The 23,205-nt window shown below is 43.8% G+C and overlaps 1 protein-coding gene across 3 annotated transcripts in view; it reads left to right on the top strand.

Annotated features, from left to right (window-relative positions):
* Nucleotides 1–15,547: 15,547 nt before the first annotated feature.
* The window catches only part of YEATS2 (YEATS domain containing 2), a 100,505-nt gene continuing 92,847 nt past the window's right edge, over nt 15,548–23,205 (top strand). For all 3 annotated transcript variants that reach the window (XM_046658411.1, XM_046658412.1, XM_046658410.1), the window contains exon 1: nt 15,548–15,721. The gene's annotated coding sequence lies outside the window, so the exon portion shown is untranslated. The remainder of the gene's footprint in view (nt 15,722–23,205) is intronic.

Genomic DNA, 23,205 nt, shown 5'->3' with positions numbered 1-23,205 from the left:
CCTATTTTGAATTTGCCTAGAACTTAAAAATCTCATTAATATATGTTAAATCATATTTTTAATTATTTCCTAGCATCTTACATAACACATAGTGACTTTCTCTGACCTTATCATTAGGTTTTGGGTTTCTGTCTAAATTTAGGTTCACTAGCAACCCTCTCCTCCTGCTGAGCCCAGGTCAAATGCTACCTCATCTATGAAGCCTTTCCTGATTTACCAAATGGATTTATTTTTCTTTCCTTGAGGGCAAGGACCAAGTCTGTCTTTTTTTTCTTTTAAGGAAGATTAGCCCTGAGCTAACAGCTGCTGCCAATCCTCCTCTTTTTGCTGAGGAAGACTGGCCCTGAGCTAACATCCATGCCCATCTTCCTCTACTTTATATGTGGGATGCCTACCACAGCATGGCTTGCCAAGTGGTGCCGTGTCCGCACCCGGGATCCGAACCAGCAAACCCCGGGCCACCGAAGCAGAACATGTGCACTTAACTGCCGCGCCACCGGGCCGGCCCCCAAGTCTGTCTTGTTAACCTAACTCTACACCCCCAGGACTAGCAAAGTGCCTGGCACAGAGTAGGTAATGAAGATTTATTTGACTGATAATCACTATGGGAAGCAGAAGGGGTATGTTGAAAAACAAAGGAATAGGGAAGTTATAAAGCCTCCAAAGTTCTTTAGTGATCCCTGGTTTGGTTCACAGCTACTTCCTCTCTCTTATGCTAACTGGCAGTTCTAGTGGATTGCTACCCAATCTTTTATTCCTGACTTACTCCGCTACTGCTATCCCTAACACCCAGCTGTACCCCCACCCCACATCTGCAATGATCCCATTTTTATCAAAATGTACATAAATTACTTCCAGCATTGTGGTGTGAAGAGTTCCACAGATCCATGCCCCAGCAAAACAACTGTAACTGGTGGAAATTATTTTTTAAAAACAACATGTAAAATCTCTAGAAATTGTCCTAAGGGCAAATGATAAGTGAAGAAATATTTGTTCGAGAAAATCTACTAAAATTTAGTCAGAACAGACACTGTAGCACTTAAGTCACTATACGCTCTCTACCTCGCCCTCCCCCTCAACTCAATATGACAGAAACTACACTCCAAGTGAGTGTGGTCAAGAAGATGTTGCTCCCCCCAGCTCCCAGTCAAGATAGCTCCCTGGGATGGGCAGGCCACCAGCATTTCTGATCCCCCTCAGCTTTGTGTGGCCTAAGCTAATTTCCAGGCGTTTACCACTAAGAGGTCCAGGTACCCTTCCTCCGCCCAGCCCCTACTCGTATGGCAGAGGTTCCGTATCAAAAAAGGCAAGCTGAGCAAACCAGAGGCTACCCCCCCAGCCCAGAACTCTGCCTGTAAAGCTGACTGACTTTATTTTAAACAGAGTGTGGGGAAATTCAAGCCTGAGGGAGCTCTTGAAAACACGGTGGTAGGCAATTCAGAGGAGGCTGGTGGCTCCAGGAGATTACAGATGACATTGCAGCCCAGCTACTTTACCAGTGAGAACCAGGGAAAGAGACAGCTAAGAAGACTCCTCCCACAATCAGAACAAACCTCAAAGACTGGCCTCAAAAGACTAATCCTGCAAAGGAGTCAAAATTAAATTGGATTCATGAAAATTAAAAACTTCTGTGCATCAAAGGATACATCAAGAAGCTGAAAAGGCCACCCACAGAATAGGAGAAAATATTCGTGAATTTACTGTTATCTGATAAGGGAGCTGTATCTAGAATACACAGTGTACTAGTTTCCTGGGATTGCAAGAATAAACTACCAGTGACTGGGTGGCTCAAACAACAGAAATGTGTTGTCTCACAGTCTGGAGGATAGAAGTCTGAGATCAAGGTGTCAGCAGGGTTGATTTCTTCTGGGGGCTAGGAGGGAGAATCTGTTCCGTGCCTCTCATCTAGCTTCTGGTGTTTTCTGGCAATCTCTAGCCTTCCTTGGCTTCTGCTGCATCACCCTGATCTCTGTCTTCATCTGCACATGGTGTTCTTCCTGTGTGCATGTCTCTCTATGTCCAAGTTTTCCCCTTTTAACAAGGACACCAGTCATAATGGATCGGGGCCCACCCTAGGACCTCAGTTTAACTTGGTTACATCTGTAAAGATTCTATCTCCAAATAAAGTCACATTCTGAAGTATTGGGGGTTAGGACTCCAACATATCTTTTGGGACAGGGGACACAATTCAACCCATAACATATGCAGAACTCTTACAACTCAATAAAAGAATAAAATAAATAACCCAGTTAAAAAATGGACAAAAGGGGCCGGCCTGGTGCGCAGTAGTTAAGTGCACACGTTCCACTTTGGCGGCCCGGGGTTCGCCGGTTTGGATCCTGGGTACAGACATGGCATCGCTTGGCAAGCCATGCTGTGGTAGGCATCCCACATATAAAGTAGAGAAAGATGGGCACGGATGTTAGCTCAGGGCCAGCCTTCCTCAGCAAAAAGAGGAGGATTGGCAGCCGTTAGCTCAGGGCTAATCTTCCTTTAAAAAAAAAAAAAGAAAATGGACAAAAGATCTGAGTAGACATTTCTCCAAAGAAGATAGACGAATAGCTAATAAGTGCTTGAAAAGTTGCTCAACATCATTAATTATTAGGGAAATACAAATCAAAATCACAATAAGATATCACTTCATACCCACTAGGATGGTATAATCAAAAGACCAGATAATAAGAAATGTTGGCAAGGATGTGGAGAAAATGGAATCCTTATATACTGCTGCTGAGAATTTAAAATGCTACAGCTGCTTTGGAAAATAGTCTGGCAGTTCTTCAAAAAAATTAAACACAGAGTTACCATACGACCCAGCAATTCCAATCCTAGGTGTATAACCAAGAGAAATGAAACATATGTCTATACAAAACTTCTACATCAATGTTCATAACAGCATTATGTATAAAAGCCAAAAGGTGAAAGCAACTCAAATGTCTATCAACGGATGAATGGATCAATAAAAAGTGGTATATCATCCAATAGAATTTCTTCAGCAATAAAAAGGAGCAGGGCACTGATACATGCTCCAACATAGCTGAATTTTAAAAACATGATGCTAAGTGAAAGAGGCCAGTCACAAAAGGCCACTTATTGTATGATTCCATTTATATGAAGCATCCAGAATAGGGAAATCTATAGCAATAGAAGGTAGTTTGGTGGTTGCTAGAGTTGGAGGGGCTGGGGGAAAGTGGAGAGTGACTGCTGATGGGTATGCTGTCTGTTTTGGGGGTGATGAAATGTTTTAAAATTGATTGTGGTGATGATTGCACAATTCTGTGAATATACAAAAAACCATTGAATTGTACCCTTTAAATAGGTTAATTTTACGGTGTATGAATTGTATCTCAATAAAGCTGTTTTATCTTTTAAACTCACATAAACTTTTTCCTTCAAGAAGCCTATCCTATCCAAAGTTGCTATCAGAACTGGAGTTGACAGTGAGCAAGGACAAAGCTTCTTCCTTGTTTCCAGTGGGCAGTTTCCATCTCTGAAGTCTAGAGACAATAGAGCTTTGCCCTGCTCAGCATTTCCTTACAGGAATAGGGACACTGACTTATGGATGGATCGTTACAATGCTACGTGTGGAGAACTGTAATAGAGAGACAATCGGTATAGCAGAGCAACCACAGATTTTTAAAGCCAGATGGCCCTGGGTTTAAAATCCCAACTCTGTTACTAACAGCCTCCACTTCCTCATTTATAAATTGTGGACAACAATAATGAGCTGTGGGGCTGTGGAAGGAATCAAAGGAAATATTGTCATCAAAGCATCTATCACAACGCCTAGCATGAGGCCCCGCACTTGAGTATGCACAGGAATCACCTGGAGATCCTGCTAAATTGCAGATTCTAATCCAGTAGGTCTGGCATGAGGCCTGAGATTCTGCATTTCTAACAAGCTCCCAGATGATGTCCCTATGGTTGTTTGAGGACCAAAGTTTCAGTAGCAAGACTTAAAGTACCCTACGCACAAAGTGCCAAAGGAAATGTCAAAGGAATGTACAGGAGGAAGCAGTAAATTAATTCTTCAGGAGAAAGGAAAGTGGGAGCTGGACTTTCCTTGAAAAATTGGTATGGAGTTTGCCAGGAATGAGAAGCGGGGCATGTGTTCTAGGTAGGGGGAGGAGAGTGAGTCAAGACCTTGGCTTCCCATAAAAGTGGAAGGTGACCTTAGAAATAACTTTAGGATTGTGGTGAGCAGCAACTAGAAACTGAGTAGGGAGACTGTAAATGACCTTAAACCTGCTGCTAAAGCGTTTTAATTTTAGCCTCGGCCAGTGGTTCTCAAAATGTGGTCCCTGAACAGCATCATCCCCAAACTTGTTGGAAGTGCAGATTTTAGGACCCACCCCAGACCTACTGAACCGGAAACTCTGGAGAGGAGCCTAGCAATCTGTGTTTGAACGAGCCCTTCAGGTAATGCTGATGCACAGTAAAATTTGAGAACCACGGCCGTAGGCAAAGGGAGCAGGGCACTGGATGGTGTTTTACAGAGTAGAGAGAGGTGATCAGATTTGTATTATAGAAAAGTAACCCTGGTAGTTGAGATGCATTAGAGGGGAGAGGAGGGAGGCAGCACTACCAATTAGGAGGGGAGGGCAGGAATCCAGGTAAGAGAGGGTAGGCACCTGGACGAGGGCAAAGCTGAGAGGAGAGAGAGCTGACCTAAGAAGAATTTAGCAGACGGACTCAGTAACACCTGGAGACTAATTGGATGTGATCAGTGAAGGTAAATGTGGAGTGGAAGATTCCAAAGTTTCTGTCTCAGATAGCTGAGTGGGTGGTGAAACTGCTAATGAAAATAGGTAAGAAAGGAGGAGAAGTTAGCTTTGTATGGGAAAAAAATGAGTTTGACTGTGGGTAGGCTGAATTTGCTTCATGGCCAGGCAAAGGGGAATGTCTTAAAGGCACTTGAAAAGAATGGTCCAGATTCAGGATGGAGGCCCAAATTCATGGTATAGATTTGGAACTCATTGGTATGTATGAGGCAGTTAAGCTGTGCACATGGAGAAAAGTATTCAAGAAATGAGAACAGATCAAGGATAGAAGACATAGAAACCTCTGTAGCAGAGCACGACAAATCCTCTACCCTATAGGTCCTTCTGACTGGGCTATGAATTCAATTACCATAAGACAGAATCACAGGAGAAAATCAAACAAAGCTTTATAACATGTATACGTGGGACTTGGGAAAATTGAGCAACTCAGCAAAATAGCCAAGCTGCCAGCTTAAATATCATCTTCCGCTAAAGGCAAAGGAAAGTATTGGGGGTAGTGGTTAGGGACTTCAAAGGGGAGGAAGGCAATTCACATGGAAATGGAAAAGCAAATGTTTCGTAGATAAGAATGGGTTTAGCAAGGACCCTCACAGTCTAGGGATACCCAGAGTTATCTATGATGATGGCCTGTCTTGGAGACAGGCCTTTTATCTTAAATTCTTTTAGGCAATTAGGGGGGAGGTCAAAGTTTCTTTCAGAGTCTTTGGTTCTATGAAGGCAAAGAGACATATTTTGAGGTGGCCCATTCTGATCCCCCACACCTCAGTATGTAGGCACAGGCAGAGAATGAGGAGCCTGGGGTAGATGTTGAGAAAGAACTGTCAGAGAAGTTGCAGAGAATAAGGAAAGGAACACATTGAAGAAATCTCATGAGTTATATAGGAAGGCGTTTGGCTGCAAATAACAGACAGCCTGGCCACAAGTTGTTTAAACAAATAAATGATATCTTTCTTACATAGCAAGTTGGCAGTCCAGGCCTGGTACAAAGACTTGATACCATCATTAAAGACCTAGGCTCCTGCCTTTGTTCTGCCTGCCATTTTTAAGGTGTTGGCTTGTAATCTCATGGTTGGGTGATGGCAACTGTACCTTCAGGCATCACATCGACAAATAAATGGCAAGCAATAGGATATACTGGAGAATATGAGGAAGCCATTTGGTGTAAACCTAATTCAGCCTGACTTTGTTTTACCAAAAGGGCCTGACACGGCCGTTGAGCATGCACTGCATATCTGCTTTAAACATTTGCTATGTCCCACAGATAAGAACAAATGGCCTTAAGATAAAGGTGCAACTTCCCCTACATTGGCATTTCCTTAAGGATAAGCATCTTTCTCTAGGCTAGGAACTGATTGCTGTGCTCACCTGTGACCACCCAGCTTGAGACAACAGACCTACTACCTGCTGTGTCCATCAATCACTGTGCCAATAGAGCAGTGTCATGACTGTTGTAAAAGGGGACTGATGGGGTTCAGGGCAGGCCGCCCCAAGATGTGCCACTCTGGTATGCGGACTATTTCGAGCTGAAGACAATAAAGGCTCAGACTCAGCAAGAACGTTTGACCTTTCCCCCCTAACTGCCTAAAAGAAATTTCAAGTAAAGGCTTGTCCCCAGGACAGGCCATGACCATAGTTAACTTTGGTTCTGTAGACTGGGAGGATCCTTGCTAAGCCCACTCTTATCAAAGTTCTATTTACCAAACATTTGCTTTTCCATTTCTATGTGGGTTGCCTTCCTCCCCTTTGAAGAACCAAACCACTACCCCAAACGTCCTCCTTGTCTGTAGCTGAAGATACTTAAACAGGTAGCCTCGGCCAGTTGGCTGAGTTGCTCAGTTTGCCTGAGCCTCTCCCATATATCCATGGTGTCGATGAAAATAATCCATAACCAATCTGTAAATGAAAATTTGGGTGAGTTTATTCTGAGATAAAATCTGAGGACCATGGCCCAGGAGAGTCTTTCCACAAAGGAACAGAGCACTCCAAAGAAGTGGGGGTATACAGGATGGTTATATACCCTGAAAGAGGGTGTTTCACATATGATTGACATGTCCCTTTTACAATAGTTGCGAGACTGCTCTGTCGGCACAGCAATTGATGGAAACAGCAGATAGGTCTGCCATCTCAGTGAACACAGCAGAGTAGCAGGTCTGTTGTCTCAAGCTGGGTGGTCACAGGTGAGCACCGAAATCAGTTCCTAGCCTAAGGAAAGATGCTTAATCTTTAAGGAAATGCCAACATTGGGAGGGGGAGGGAAGTTGCACCTTATCTCAAGGGCCTTTGTTCTTGCCATAGGAAATGTCTAAGCAGATACAGAATGCATGCTCAACGGCCTCGGTCAGGCCCTTTTGGAAAGACAAGGTCAGGCCGAATTAGGTTTACACCAAATGGCTTCCTCATATACTCCAATATATCCTATTACTTGTCATTTTTATTTGTCAATGGTATAAAGCTTTGTTTAATTTTCTCCTGTTATTCTGTCTCATGTGAATTTAATTCATTTTCTGGCCAGAAGGACCCAGAGCGGGTAGAGGAAATGTCTTCCTCCCCTACAGGACATTTCAATTATATGTGAAACATGCTCTTTGATGGTACATCACCACTCTGTACACCCCCACTTCTTTGGTGCCCTTCCTTCCTTGGGGATTGAAGCCCCTGGGCTAAGCTAGTCTTCACATTTTGGCTCAGAATAAACTCACCCCAATTTTCATTTATAGATTGGTTATGGATTATTTGCATCGACAACACCCAAATTCAAGGTAGGAAGAAGGGGACCGAGGGGCAGGGGCAGGACTAGCTAGAACTCTCCCTTCTTTGGAAGTCTCTTTTTTGATTCATCAAAATTGTGGTTTCATCTTCTTGACTAGAACTGAATCATATGGTCACTCCTGGCTGCAAGTGAGTGTAGGAAATTGAGTGTTTAACTTTCCAGCTTCTTTAGAAGAAGGCAGAGGAGAAACGGCTGGGAATGGATGTGAAGTCTGCCAAGCTACTGTGTACGCTACATCTAAAAGGAGAGAGTTACAAGAAGGAGAGAGGGGGGTAGTGGAAGGGAGAGAGGACAGACCCAGCTTCTTATCCCTATGTTGTTGCATAAATAAAACTTTTACACAAAATATAAATGTCAACACTGTAAAAACAATATACAATTAAGGATTGAAAAAATATCTGCTTCCCCCACTATCATACCCAATATTACAATTTTTTTTTTTTACTTTAAAATAGACTGCCTGCATTTTGGGCCATGAAGACTCAAATTCATTCTACACACAAACTCTGACTACTCAAATTCTCTGCTTGGTCTTATCGACAGCAAATAGAATATGAAGCAGCAAGGAAAATTCCCTAACAGTTCCCCCTCGTTTTGTTCCTTTTATAAATGTAAATAATTCTTCTCTAGGCACATTTATGACTGTCCTGACATTATCTGCTGCTCAGCTGGGGAACACCAAACCTGGATGAATTTACTCTGAACATACAAACATGGCATTTTATAAGCATAGAAAGAGAAACATAATGGTTATATAAAGGAAGAAAGTTTGGCAATGTTTGGAGAAACAAAAGTTATTCACATGTGGTATGTCTCACTGCCAAGGTCAGTTTATAGAACAGAACTCTTCTACCTAAAATCCCCTTGTTCACTTGCATTGGAGGAATGTGAGATCTGATACAGGGATAATGTCCCACAATCTGCCATTGGTGGTCCTATCGTGAAGGCAGAATAAGACTTGTAACGTCAGGGTCAAGAGGATAGCACCCTGGGCTGTAATCGATTCCCTGATACATGCAACATTATTCATTTTGGCTCAGTCAAGGCCACCAGAGGCCTCTTCATATGTTTGGGAATGAGGGCTATTTACAGTCAGGACTATACCTCTTGACTAAGGGCATTTGGGGGTGTTTCCAGAACGGATGAGCCATAAAAATAGGAAGCCAGGAAAAGATCATGATAAAAGCTGGCAGAGGATAATACAAGTAAAACCATCAAGGATATTAAAGGATATTAAAAATTCTGTCAACAGATAAATAAGATCCCCACTAGTGTCATTATCTTTCACAACAGAGAGCTGTAGTGTGAAAGTCCAAATTAAAAACAGTAAGTGACAAATGAAAATATCTCAGTGTTGCATTAATCCGAAACATAAGAGCTGATTAAAGATCTAAGGAAATATAATCAAATTAAAATCAGAAGTCTTCAGTCTTTAAAAAGTTGACCCAGAAGTTTAAGTAGAACTATTTTTGGATGTTCCCATTTTTTACGTTGTCTAGATTCCACTAGTACCAGCTCATATCACAGCTGAAATTTTATATTTGTCTTACCTTTAAAAGTAATTTTAAGATATTTTTAGCTTCTGCCTAGAGGCTTTTTTTAAAAAACAACTTTATTGAGATACACTTTTTTTGTTTTTGTTTTTTTGCTGAGGAAGATTTTGCCCTGAGCTAACATCTATTGCCAATCTTCCTCTTTTTGCTGAGGAAGATTCACTGTGAGCTAACATCTGTTGCCAATCTTCCTCTTTTTGTATGTGAGTCACTGGGACAGCATGGCCACTAACAGATGAAGGGTGTAGGTCGACGCCCAGGAACTGAACCTGGGCTTCTGAAGCAGAGTGTGCTGAATTTAACCACTAGGCCACCAGGGCTGGCCGGAGATACATATTTTTGCTATGAACAAACCATGTACAAATTTTGCCTGGACATACACTTTCATCTCTCGGGTATTTGCCTAGGGTCATATGGTAACTCTGTGTTTAAACTTTGAGGAACTGCCACGCTGTTCGCGAAAGCGGCTACATCCTTTTGTATTCCCTCCAGCAATCTATGAGAGTTCCAATTTCTCCACATCTAGAGGCTTTGTTTTTATATAAAACAAACAGAGAGAACCCAACTAGTTCCAGCCATAGAAAATTTCCTTTCAGGGCAAATATCCCTTTTTTTTTTCCATGAATGAAAACATGTCTGGCATCATCTCCCCCATTCCCAAAGTTCGCATTCTGTGGCGACCGCACAATCCACATGGAGGAAAAGCACAACACATGGCTCCCTTTGGGTTATGATAGGGTCCAGTAAGATCTACAAGGGTAGCGTGTAGTTTTGCCAAAATCCAAATAGGCCAACTAGACATTTGGTTTCTTCTTGGGACCTGGTTGGGGACAAATCTTTATTTTTAACTGCCTGAGTGTTATTCCCAGGCACTAACTACTTAACAGTTTGCTTGGGGCTGTAAATTAAGTGAGGTTCTCATTTTACAAGTCTAATTAGCATCTGCATTCTGGTAGGGGAACCTCATCACCTAAGGGCTCCAGGGGTCCCACTCCTGTTAATCTTAGGAGGGGTGGTAGGTCTCCCCAGGGAGGAGGCAGGATTCCTCGGGCCTGGGGATCTCTGGGCCAGAATTCAGCAATAATTTTCCATCTGAACCAGCTCCCCGCTCCTCCTCTCAGGCAGAGCTTTGGGCTCACCACCCTTCTCAGGCTTTCCTCGTTTCTCTGAGTGCTGCTTTCAGTCTGCCCCCCGCCCCTCTCCACTGGAGCCCTGCAAGACGCTGCTTGGCAGCAGCTCTGGGAGTGAGGTCCCCTCAGTCACCAGCTCCTTTTCCTGGGTCAGTGTCGACACTCCTGGAACTTTCTCTTTTTTTTGTCATTTTTTTTTCTGTTTTTTCTCCCCAAATCCCCCCAGTACATAGTTGTATATTTTAGCTGTGGGTCCTTCTAGTTGTGGCATGTGGGATGCTGCTTCAGCATCGCCTGATGAGCGGTGCCATGTCTGCACCCAGGATCTGAACTGGCGAAACCCTGCGCCGCCAAAGCGGAGTAGGCGAACTTAACCACTCGGCCATGGGGCCCGCCCCTGGAACTTTCTTGACTAACTTCACTAATAGCTGCTTTTCCTTTCATTAATATTGTACATTTAACATCCACCCTGCCTCCCTCCTCCCACACTTTTACTAAGGAAGGGACTGATGAGCAATCTAATCCACCCCATCCCCTTTCCCAGTTAAGAGTCTGTAAGAAAAGACCCCAAACTGACTAAACTGTATTTTTTTCCCCAAGACTTGAAACCAAGGTTAAGCATATTGTTAAAGTCTCCCCAACCTTAGTCTGAGGAGATCGACCTTATCTAGGTAAAACTGTCTGAAATTAAAAAGTTATTGCACATTTCAGCTGCCTTTTCTCTGTGTCATTTTTTTTTTCCTTTTTTTTCCTTTTGAGGAAGATTAGCCCTAAGCTAACATCCGCTGCCAATCCTCTTTTTACTGAGGAAGACTGGCCCTGAGCTAACATCCATGCCTATCTTCCTCTACTTTATATGTGGGACACCTACCACAGCATGGCTTGCCAAGCCGTGCCACATCCGCACCCAGGAACCTAACCTGCAAACCCTGGGCCACTGAAGTGGAACATGTGAACCTAACTGCTGCACCCCGGGGCCGGCCCCATCTCTGGGTCATTTTAATCTCATATACTTGGGAATGACAGATCATCTCAGAAGTATGATTGTCTCAGCAGCACAGAAATGTAGTTAACAGTTTCTCATACATATTTAATCTAAATACTAACCTGTTTTTACCAATTTTATCTGACCAGATAAGCCACAAACAGAAATTTCACAAATAAATAATTTTTTTTATTGAGTTAATGACAGGTTACAATCTTGTGAAATTTCAGTTGTACATTAATGTTTGTCATTCGTGTTGTAGGTGCACCACTTCACCCTTTGTGCCCACCCCCCACAAATAAATAATTTTTAAATTCTTACCTGTAGAAGTTAGATGTCGTGGGGCCAGCCTGGTGGTATAGTGGTTAAGTTCATGGGCTCCTCTTTGGCAGCCTGGGGTTCACAGGTTCAGATCTCAGGCGCAGACCTAACACCACTCGTCAAGCCATGCTGTGGCAGCATCCCACATAAAATAGGGGAAGACTGCCACAGATGTCAGCTCAGGGCCAATCTTCCTCACAAAAAAAGAAAAAAGAGAAAAAAGTTAGATGTCTCAATTTAATATTTTCTATTTTCTACTTGGTAGAGGCATGGATATAAAGAAATAACTCTCTAACATGAGGCAACAGCAGCATGAGTAAAACCATAAAAAGCAACTAATGCTGACTAGGATGGAGGAGTCGGGAAAACAACAGGGAGTTGTGGGACCCTCTGCCGAAGGCCTTAGGCTTCTCTAAATGGGACTGTAGCTTTCCAGAGGCATCCACGGTGTGACAGCTAAGCTCTCAGACTCAATGCTCAGACCGCCTGAGTCTGCAACCCAGCTCTACCACTTTTCAGCTGTCTGAAAAGTCACTCAACTTTTCTGTGATTCAGTTTTGTCTTCCTTAAAGTCTGAATAACAACAGGAAAGTTGTTACTTAGATTAAATTCGTAAAGTGCTTGGAAGACTGCCTGGTACACAGTATTAACTAATATCTAATTATAGCAATGTGGGTCCAGGTTACACAGTTTTTGATTTTTCATAGAAGGAGAAATCCAGGTTAGTATGTGAAATTTCTCAACGTTTGGAGTATTGGCTTGTTTAAAGCAAAGGGTGACATTGTAGGCTGTGACTGTGCCACCCCTCTGAACTGTACTATCTTCCACTGCAATCTTGCCAGCTCTCACAAACTCCTGTTGACAACGGTGTGTGGGCAATGCCACCCATCAGTTCTCCTCTGAGCCTCAGAACCACCCGTACAGATGCCCGTTTAATCTCCTTGGGTGGATGCCTCAAACTTAAAATGTGCCAAAGGGAATTCCTGATTCACCCATCCCCCAAGATACAAAATCTGTCTTTCCTTCAGTCTCCCTCCTCTCAGTAAATGGCACCACCATCCACCGTTTGCCAATGCAAGAAACCTGGGAGTCACCCTCCGTACTTCTCCCTCCTGATCTCCTTGCAGGCCCACCACCAGTGGGTGTGCAGGTGAATGCTGCCTGAGGAGGGCTGGCCAAGGAGGGGCCTGAAATCCAGCCCCCAGCTGTGTGCCCCAGCCTCGGGCAGGCAGCATCTACTGGAAGGCTGGGGCAGCTTTTTCTTACGTGCCGTTTCGTGTGGTTAGACTTAGCAGGGGCTAGTCCCCTTCCCTTTCCTCCTCAGTCCTCTCCTAGTTCATTATCAAGCCTCTGGGCATCTTCTCCACAATTCTTGATTCTTTCCACTTCCCTCCGTCTCCACTGCCCAGCGTAAGCCACCCTCATTTTTCACCTGAGCCACTCAAGTGGCTTTCTGACTGTCTGGCTGCTGCTTGGTTCACACACCCTTCCAGGCGTTCCCCACCCATTTGCCCACATAAGTGATCTTTTATAAAGGGCAAATTGAATACCTTACTCTTCTGCTTAAAAACCTTTGATGACTTCCTGTTGTTTTTACGGTAAAGATCAAAATCTTAACGCCACCTCCCTGTGTGACCTTCCTCTTGCCTTACTCTCAGCCCCACCCCAACCCCGACCATGCTGCTCCTGCTTCAGTGACCCTGGGCTTCTGTCACTCGGTCTTGGGCTTTATCGTGCCCCAGCAGCTCTCACTCCCTTCAGGTTCCACTTAATATTTTTTCAGGGAGGGCTTTTCTACCTCCACATTAGATTTGGTCCCCCTGTGTTGTGCTTTCTTAGCACCCTGCCCATTGCCTTCCTAGAGCCTGTCTCTGTTATTGAAAAGTACACACCGCTTACATATGTATAAAAATCTATAGCTATGTTATGCCTCTTTAAATGATGCAAACTTTCTCATGGGCTCTCATTCCTTTTGCAGAATGGGCTAAACTTAAACTTGCCAGTGAAAGTTATCTGGTCTCAAACAGTCTCATTTTGGGTAAATATTCAAAAATATTTAAAAATTCAAAGTTGCATTCCTGTCAGAACTTTCCCCTCCTCCCTCTTCTCAAGATGGCCTGTGGGATCAAAGGGAGGCTTCAAGGCAGTGGCCAGAGGGGTCTCAGATCTGTGTGCAGAGCTGTAGCCTGGGTCCTCACTGGCCTGTGCTCCCCAGTCACTCCTGGTCCCCGTGGCCCTGCTGGGATCAGGTGCTGAGGTTGTTCGCTGGCAAGCTCATGATCTGTTGCTTCACCACTTTGAGAATCTGATGTCTCACCTTCCCACCCCCACTCCTCCATCCTGTCCCTCTCGCTGCTGCCGGCTGACTTGGGAGCACTTCAGCTCCTGCTGAGGTCTTCAGCTCTGCCCATCCTTGAAACCTTAGCCACATTCTCTAGTCATTCCCTGCCAATCAGTCCACCACTGCCTCTGGTTTAGGGTCTGGCCCCTGGCACAGTGCCAAATGCTCCATCCACGGCTCTCAACCATGCTACTTTCTGCTTGCCTGGCAGGGAGCACACAGAGAAGTCTGGGTTTCTAGCACACCCTCTGCAAGTTGTGGACAGCCAGCAGCATCAGCTCAGACTCCTCTCCTTCCCCAGTGCTGCTGTCTGCTCCTGAGCCCGGCTCAATGAGAGACATCCTGCCAGAATCCGGCAGCCTTCCAAGGGGAAGTGGACTTCTCCTGCCCGCTCCACTTAGCTAGATTCTTCTATGCCTCTGCCTCAGGGTTAGGCCCCAAAAGTAGGGGAACATTGACACACTCATGATGACCTCTTATGCTGCCTCTTTTTCCATGAAATTTATTTTTATCTCTCCAATTCCTATTCTTTCTTTGGGTCTTAGCTGAAGGCTCAGGGAGGCCTTTCCTGGACTTTCAGATAAGATTGACTGTAAACGTCACAAAGGCAGCACTGTTCTGTTCATTTCTGATCCTCAGTGCCTACCACAGGGCTTGGCACATAGTGCCAGAACACAGAACGGAAATGCAATAAAAATTAGATTAACAAATATTATTAATCTGTCTTTACCTCCAATAGACCTTAAGGTCAGGAGGCCAAAGGTAACATATTATAAATCCCTCTATTTCCTTCTTATGCAGGGCTGTGGAGTCAGTTCCTGGCCCTACTATTCATTCATTCAACAAATACTTTTTGAGTACATACTATGTGCAACGCACTCCACTTGCTATTGGAGATAAAGGAATAAATCCTTTAAAACATTTTTATTAAGCATTAAATACATCCAAAAAATTGATACCATACATGTAAAGTACAAAAAAATTATAAAGTGAATCCCCTCTAAAAGCTGTCATCCAGCTCCGGTGGTAAATCTTTGCATAGTGAGAACAGAATGATCCCTGGAGACCAGTCGGGAGGCCACAGCAGTCTCGGGCAGTGTGGCACAGGGAGAAGAAAAGGGAAGGGTGGGCTCAAGAGATATTTAGGAGGAAAACTGGACTTGGTGGATTGTCACTCACTAGCTGTGCGACGTAGATAAGTCCCAATCTTTGCAAGCCTCAGTTTCTGCATCTGTAAAACAGGTTAGTAATAACGATTGTTATCTGTACTCCCAGCACCTAGCACAAAGCTTGGTACAAGATGACACACAAAAATCATAGCTACTGTTGTTATTACTGGAGAAGCTTCATAAATGCAGGCAGCATGAATATTCTGTCAAACTTGGAGCTGGAACTCGCCTCTTCTTCTAAAGAGGAAATTGATAAATGATGGTGCCTCCGTCAGCACCGATGCACACACTCCCCAGACAGCGCCGCAGCGCGCGCCAGGGTCGGTGTCTGGGTCAGAGCCAGCCCCCGCCCCGGCCTGGGCCCCAGCACCAACCTGTGCCCCGGCCCAGGCCCCGCCCACAGCCCTGCGAGCTCCGCCCCCGGGCCGCGCGCGCGCGCGCCCCCGTTTCCGCCGCTGCTGACGCCGCGCGCGCCCGGCCCCGCCCCTGCCGCTGACGTGAGGGGCGAGCGGGCCGGGCGGGCTCTGCCGAGCCGTGTGCTTCCGCGGGCTCCGGGGTCGCTGGGGCCTCGCGGCTGGGCAGCTCCGCGGGCTGCGCCCGCTCCCTCACCTGCCCGTGCCCTCTCGCGGCGCCCAGCGGGGCCTGCGCTTCTGCCGGAGACCGGGGAACGGGTGAGTGTTGGCGCGAGCGGGAGGGGACCGGCCGGGCGTGCGCGCTGCTCTCCGGGGCATTGTCTGGGCGGGGGCGGCGCGGGCACGTGCGCGCCCCTCCCCCACGGCGCCGGCGCGCGGGCCCCCTGCCGAGGGGCGGGAGCGGGGAGCCGGGGACTGCGGAGAGGGGAGGCGCCGGCGCCGGCGGCTGGGTGCCCCCTGAATGTGCGTGTCAGTGCGGTCTCCGAAGCTGGAACCCGGAATTGGGGGGGTAGGGGGTAAGAGTCCTTCTCTAGGGGGCGCAGCGCTCTCTGAGGGGATGGGGTCCCTTAATTAAGCCCAAGTGCCCGGAGCTTTTAGCATGTTAAGTTTGGTGGCCTGTGCCACCCCTTGAAGACGAGATTTGGCCCCAGCACCAGCAAGCTGTGAATTTACCCCCAAGAATCCTGGAATCTCCCTCCAGCTTGTCTCCATCCCTCCCGTCCCTCTCCCCGGTGAAGGATGAGTAGGATTTAGAAAGACTGGAGGATATTCCAGGGATGGTGCCCGAGTTACAGCGCCAGAGGTGCGAGACTGTGTGGGGTTGGAATGGAAAGCTTGGGAAAGTGAGTTCTTGGAAGAAAGGCTGGTTGGGTGGGTTGTGGCCAGATTGCAGAAGACAGTGAGGTTTATATCCTAACCTTTTTTTTTTCTATTATGAATGTAATTATGTTAAAAAACAGAAAGTAGAGGAGGAAAATATCACCAGTAATCCTTCAGCCCTGACACATCATTCTTAGAGTTTTGATATGTTTGCTAAATAAAAGCTTATAACGGTTACAATTAGGGGTTACCTACAGTTTTGTATTCCCTTTTCTGGTTAACATGTTTTCTCATAACGTGTAATATTATGTAGCATTCAGCAATATCATTTCCTTTTTCCTAATAAGCAAATAGCAAGTATTCATCATAGAAAAATTTAAAAATACAGTCCTGGTAGTTTTACTGCCTAGAGATATCATTGAGTGTATGTTTTTGGTTGTGTATATTCTTTCAAAGATGGGAGCAGATGATGCCCTGACTAGGAGTTGCGTTTTTATGAGACTCTTTTGAAGATTTTAAGAAGGCCAGTAGCATAATTTGGCTGCTTTGTGGAGGAACAGGGCAAGAGTGGAAGCTGGGAGATCAGTTAGGGTGTTGTTTGCAATGCCTGGGCTAGGTCTGTGGCAGTGGAGATGGAGAAGAGTAGAAACATTAAAAAATATTTTGGAGGTTGAAAGAACAAGACTTGGAAGTGGATTGGTGAGGGGAAGGGAGAACTCTTTGCTTTTTGATATTTGTTTTGAGCACCTATCAGTAGATGGTGGCATTTAGGGAGAAAGTGAAGAATGGAAGAGAGAAATTTGAGGTGGGAAAGGAATGGGTTCTGTTTTTAATTTGAGATACATATTAGTTATGAAGTAGATATGTTGAGGAGGGAGTTGGATGTACTCATGAGGTTTGGACTCATGGAAGAGAAAGCCTAGAACTGGAGATAAAATTTGGAATACTCAATATATAGATGATAATGAAGGTTATGGGACTATATGTGATCACTTAGGGGGAGAGTACAGATAGAGAAGTGAAAAATCAGGGCTCAGATCCTCGAGTATTTTGAGGTCTAGTAGAGGAAGAAGGTTGAGTACAGGACAGAAGAAACAGCCAGTGAGGTAGGAGAAAAAATTGGTGTCGTGGAAGCCAAGAGAGAGAAGTTTCTGGAAGATGGAGAATTGGTCCATTAGTTCTTCTGAGATGTTTAGTGAGATGCTCAGTTGGATTTGGCAATGCGGTTGTTATTAGTTTTGGTCATTGGTGTTACTATTCAGAGTTCTACAAGTAGGAGGTGGAAACCAGATTGGAATAATTGAATGGGACAACAATGAGTGTGATTTAGAAAAAAGTGCCCCTTCTTCAAGACACCTTATTTCCATCTGCCCCCAACTAAATTTGATAGATGAAAAATGGTTATCTTAACTTCTCTTTCCTTGATTACTAGTATGTTTGAACATTTTTCACATTCATTGGCCATTTGTAAATTTCTGTTCTGATCCTCTGTGCATCTTTTTATTTGTATTTGTCATTTTCTAATTGTCAAGTTCTCTAGATGTGAAAAATATATAACTTGACATAGAGCTTGCAGAATTTTCCCCCATGTACCGTGATGCATCACTTAACAATGGGGATACGTCCTGAGAAATGCATCATCAGGCAATTTCGTCATGGAGTGAACATCATAGAGTGCACTTATGTTAACCTAGATGGTATAGCCTACTATACACCTAGGCTAGATGGTGCTAATCTTATGGGACCATCCTTGTATATGCAGTTGGTGGTTGACGGAAACGTCATCATACAGTATGTTCCCTCCTTGGGAATAAATGAGTTAATTACATAGGCTCCATCAGGAAGGACATGTTTAATAATGGGAAAACCATACTTACCATTTAATTCCTTTGTCTACTTTTTTTTCACTTGTAGCAAAATCCACCTAAGGTAAAATTTACCTCCTTAACTATTTTGAAGTGTACAGTTCAGTGGTATTAAATACATTCATAACATTGTGCAACCACCACCACTATCCATCTCCGTAACTCTTTTCGTGTAAAACTGAAACTCCATATTCTAAACAATAACTCCCCATTCTCCCCTGCACCCCCAGCCCATGGCAGCCACCATTCTACTTTCTGTCTCTATAAATTTGACTACCCTAAGAACTCATATAAGTGAAATCATACAGTATTTGTCTTATTGTGATTGGCTTATTTCACTTAGCATAATGAATATCCTCAGGGTTCACCATGCTGTAGCATGTGTCAGAATTTCCTTCCTTTTTAAGGAAGAATAATGAATAATATTGAATAATATTTCAGTGTGTGTATATATCACATTTTCTTTATCCATTCATCTGTCAATGAACACTTGGGTTGCTTCCATCTTTTGGCTATCGTGAATAATGCTGCTAAGAACATGGGTTTACAGATAGCTATTTGAATCCCTGCTTTCAGTTCTTTTGGGTATATACCCAGAAGTGGAATTACTGGATCATATGGTAATTCTGTTTTTTTTTTTTAAGATTGGCACCTCAGCTAACATCAGTTGTCAATCTTCTTTTTATTTTTCTTCTTCTTCTCCCCCAAACCCCCCAGTACATAGTTGTATATTCTAGCTGTAGGTCCTTCTGGTTGTGCTGTGTGGGACGACGCCTCAGCATGGCCTGATGAGCAGAGCTAGGTCCACGCCCAGGATCCCAACCAGTGAAACCCTGGGCCTCTGAAGCTGAGCACACGAACTTAACCACTCGGCCATGGGGCCGGCCCCCTCTATTTTTGTCTTTTGGGGAACCACCACCCTGTTTTACAGTGGTTGCACCATTTTATATTCCCACCAACAGTGCCCAAGTGTTCCAGTTTCTTCACATCCTTGCCAACACTTTTCTGTGGTTGGTTAGTTGGTTTTGGTAGTAGCTGTCCTAATGGGTGTGAGGTGATATCTCATTGTGGCTTTGATTTGTACTTTCCTAATATTAGTGATGTTGAGCTGCTTTTAATGTGCTTATTGGTTACTCGTTTATCTTCTTTAGAGAAATATCTATTCAAATCCTTTGCCCATTTTTGAATCGAGTTTTTTTTGTTGTTGAGTTTTAGGAGTTTCTTTATATTCTGGATATTAATCCCTTATCAGATATATGATTTGTGAATATTTTGTCAATATTCTGTGAAATATTTTCTCGTTACTCTGTGAAATATATTCTGTGGATTGCCTTTTTGCACTGCTGATAGTGTCTTTTGATGCACTAAATTTTAAAGTTTTAATGAAGTCTAGTTTGTCTATTTTTTCTTTTGTTGCCTGTGGCTTTGGTGTCTTATCCAAGAAATCATTGCCAAATCCAGTGTTGTGAAGTGTTTGTCCAGTGTTTTCTTCTAAGAGTTTTATTGTTTTAAGTCTTACATGTCTGTTTTTGATCCATTTTGAATTAATTTTAGTACATGGTGTTAGGTAAGGGTTGACTTCATTCTTTTCCATGTAGATATCCAGTTTTCCCAGGACTATTTGCTGAAAAGACTGTCCTTTCCCCATTGAATGGTCTTGGCACCCTTGTCAAAAGTCATTTGACGATATATGCCAGGGTTTATTTCTGGGCTCCATTCTTTTTTCTTTTTCTTTTTTTTTTCCCTGCTGAGGAAGATTTGCCCTAAGCTAACATCAATGCCAGTCTTCCTCTATTTTTTGGTGTGTGGGCTGCCAGCCCAGTATGGCTGCTAACAGAGGGGTGTAGGTCCCCACCCAGGAATTGAACCCAGGCTGCTGTAGCAGATCTTGCTGAACTTAACCACTAGGTGACCAGGGCTGGCCCTGAGCTCTATGCTATTCCATTGGTCTATGTTTCTGTTTATGCCAATACCACACTCTTGATTACTGTAGCTTCTAGTAAGTTTTGAAATTAGGAAGTGTGAGTCCTCCAGTTTTATTCTGTTCGGGATTGTTTTGGTTATTCAGGGTGCATTAAGATTCCATCTGAGTTTTAGGATGGGTTTTTCTGTATTCTGCAAAAAATGTCGTCGGGATTTTGATAGGAATTGCATTGACTCTGTAGATGGCTTCGGGTAGTATTGACTTTTTAACAATAGTAAGTCTTCCCATCCATGAACACTGTGTCTTTAATTTCGGCAATATTTTGTAGTTTTCCTTGTGTAAGTCTTTCACCTCCTTAGTTAAATTAATTCCTAAGTATTTTATTCTTTTTGATGCTATTATAAATGGAATTGCTTTTGTAATTTTCTTTTCAGATTGTTCGTTGTTTGTATATAGAAATGCAACTGATTTTTGTGTGTTGACTTAGTATCCTGCTACTTTGCTGAATTAATTTGTTAGTTCTAACAGTGTTTTTATGGAATCTTTAGGGTTTTCTACATGTAAGATCATATCCCCCCATATTAAAACCCCGAAGTATCCACAACTCTGTGAATAAAAACATTCAGTATTTATCACAACTGTAATTTGCTATGGACTATTTCCAGTGTTTTGTTATAAAATATGTAGGAAGAGGAGAACTAACATTTAAGTCTAGATTTTTCTAAGTGCAGCCCACTTATGATGTACATCGCCCTGCCTTAAGAGTATTTCCTTAGGATACATTCTCAGAAGTACTTGATCCTCCTCTCTTCTCGTTCAACTATAGATTTTTATTTGAACCTTCGTTGCCACCTCCTTAAATTGGCCCCCATCTCCATGCCTTTAATGCTGTCCCCCTTTCAGTCTTTTCTACACTGCTGCCAAATGGGGGTGAGGGTCGAGGGTCGGTGCACTTTTACCTCGTAGGAAACAGGACTTAGGACGCAGACTGTTTCCATATCATCTGTTGTGTGGGAGTTAGGGAAAGAAGTGTTTGAAGACTGGAGTGCACTTCGTGGAGTCTGATTTGATTCTCGAAGGATGGTAGCGTGTCAGTAAGCGAAGAGAGAAGGTGGAGGGGAAACGTGAACCCGTGGGAAGGGAATGGGGAGATGTTTGGGCATGTGAGCTGTGATGACTGCAGACAGGGAGAGGTAGGAGGCCTAGTTCTCCTAGCCAAGGACTGTTTATTCTATCTGAACAGTGAGCTGTGGGGGTGTGGGGGAGACCTGTCACGTGGTGAATGAATGCTGAGCGTGAGGACCATGCCAAGGAGGGGGGCTTTGACTTTACTTGTAATGTTTTTATTCGCAGAGTTGTGGGTTCATTGGTTATTGTTATCTGTTTTGTTTTTTAAAAATTAGTTTGAGCGTGTGTATACTTTTTTTATTGAGATATAATTCACATAAGGTAAAATTCACTTTTATTTTATTATTTTATTTTATTTTATTTTATTTTATTTTATTTTATTTTATTTTGAGGAAGATGAGCCCTGAACTAACTGCTGCCAATCCCCCTCTTTTTGCTGAGGAAGACTGGCCCTGAGCTAACGTCCGTGCCCATCTTCCTCTACTTTATGTGTGGGACACCTACCACAGCATGGTGTGCCAAGCATTGCCATGTCCACACCCGGGATCCGAACCGGCAAACCCTGGGGTTGCCAAGAAGCGGAACGTGCAAACTTAACCGCTGCACCCCTGGGCTGGCCCCTCACCATTTTAAAGTGTATAATTCAGTGGTTTTTAGTATATTAACAAAACTATGCAGCCATTACTACTGTCTAATTCTATAGCATTTCTTTTTTTCCTTAAAGATTTTATTCATTTATTTTTCCTTCTCCCCGAAGCCCCCCAATACATAATTGTATATTTTAGTTGTGGGTCCTTCTAGTTCTGCTATATGAGACACCGCCTCAGCATGGCTTGAGGAGCAGTGCTAGGTCCGTGACCAGGATCCGAACCAGTGAAACCCTGGGCTGCCAAAGCGGAGCGCGCGAAGTCAACCACTTGACCACAGGGCCAGCCTTCTGTAACATTTCTGTCACCCCAGAAAGAAGCCCCATACCTGTTAGCAGTCAGTCCTGGTTCTCCCCTCCCCTCATCCCCTGGCATCCACTTCTTTGTCTATGGATTTGCCTCTTTCTGGACATTTTGTGTAAATAGAATCATTTAATATGTGACCTTTTGTATCTGGCTTCTTTCACTTAGCATGATATATTCAAAGTTCATCCGTGTTGTAGCGTGTATCAGTACTTCATTCCTTTTTACTGCTTAATAATATTCCATTGTATGGATATACCACATTTTGTTCAGTTATCAATTGATAGACATTTGGATTGTTTCCACTTTTTCATTATTATGAATAATGCTGTTATGAACATTCACATGCAAGTTTTTGCATGGACATATGTTTTCAGTTCTCATGGATATATACCTTGGAGTGGAATTGCTAGGTCATACAGGAATTCTATGTTTAACTTTTCTTTTCTTTTTTTTTTGGGAGGAAGATTGTCCCTGAGGTAACATGCCAGTCTTCTTCTATTTTGTATGTGGAACGCCTGCCACAGTGTGGCTTGATGAGTGGTGCATAGGTCTGCTCCCAGGATCCAAACCTGCAAACCCCGGGCCACTGAAGGGGAGTGCGTGAACTTAACCACTACGCCACTGGGCTACCGTGTTTAACTTTTTTGAGGAACACCAAACTGTTTTCTGCAGCAGCTGTACCATTTTACATTTCCAGCAACAGTGTATGAGGGTTCCTATTATGTATTCTTTATTCGTTTTTTTGGGCAGACTGTATTTAATAATAGTGTTTTTATTTTTTATTTATTTTATTTATTTTTTTATTTTTTTTGGTGAGGGAGATTGTCCTGGAGCTAACTTCTGTTGCCAGTCTTCTCTTTTTGCTTGAGGAAGATAAGATTATCCCTGAGCTAACATCTCTATTTTGTATGTGGGATGCTGCCACAGCATGGCTTGATGAGCGATGTGTAGGTCCATGCACAGGCTGCTGAAGTGGAGCTCTCGAACTTAACCACTATGCCACTGGGCTGGCCTCTTGTGTGTGTGTTTTTAAACAGCTTCATTGAGGTACAG

Source organism: Equus quagga, chromosome 4 (genome assembly GCF_021613505.1).
Source record: "Equus quagga isolate Etosha38 chromosome 4, UCLA_HA_Equagga_1.0, whole genome shotgun sequence".
Lineage (NCBI taxonomy): Eukaryota > Metazoa > Chordata > Mammalia > Perissodactyla > Equidae > Equus > Equus quagga.
The sequence above is the reverse complement of the archived record's forward strand: the minus strand, read 5'-3'. Positions and strand labels throughout refer to the sequence as shown.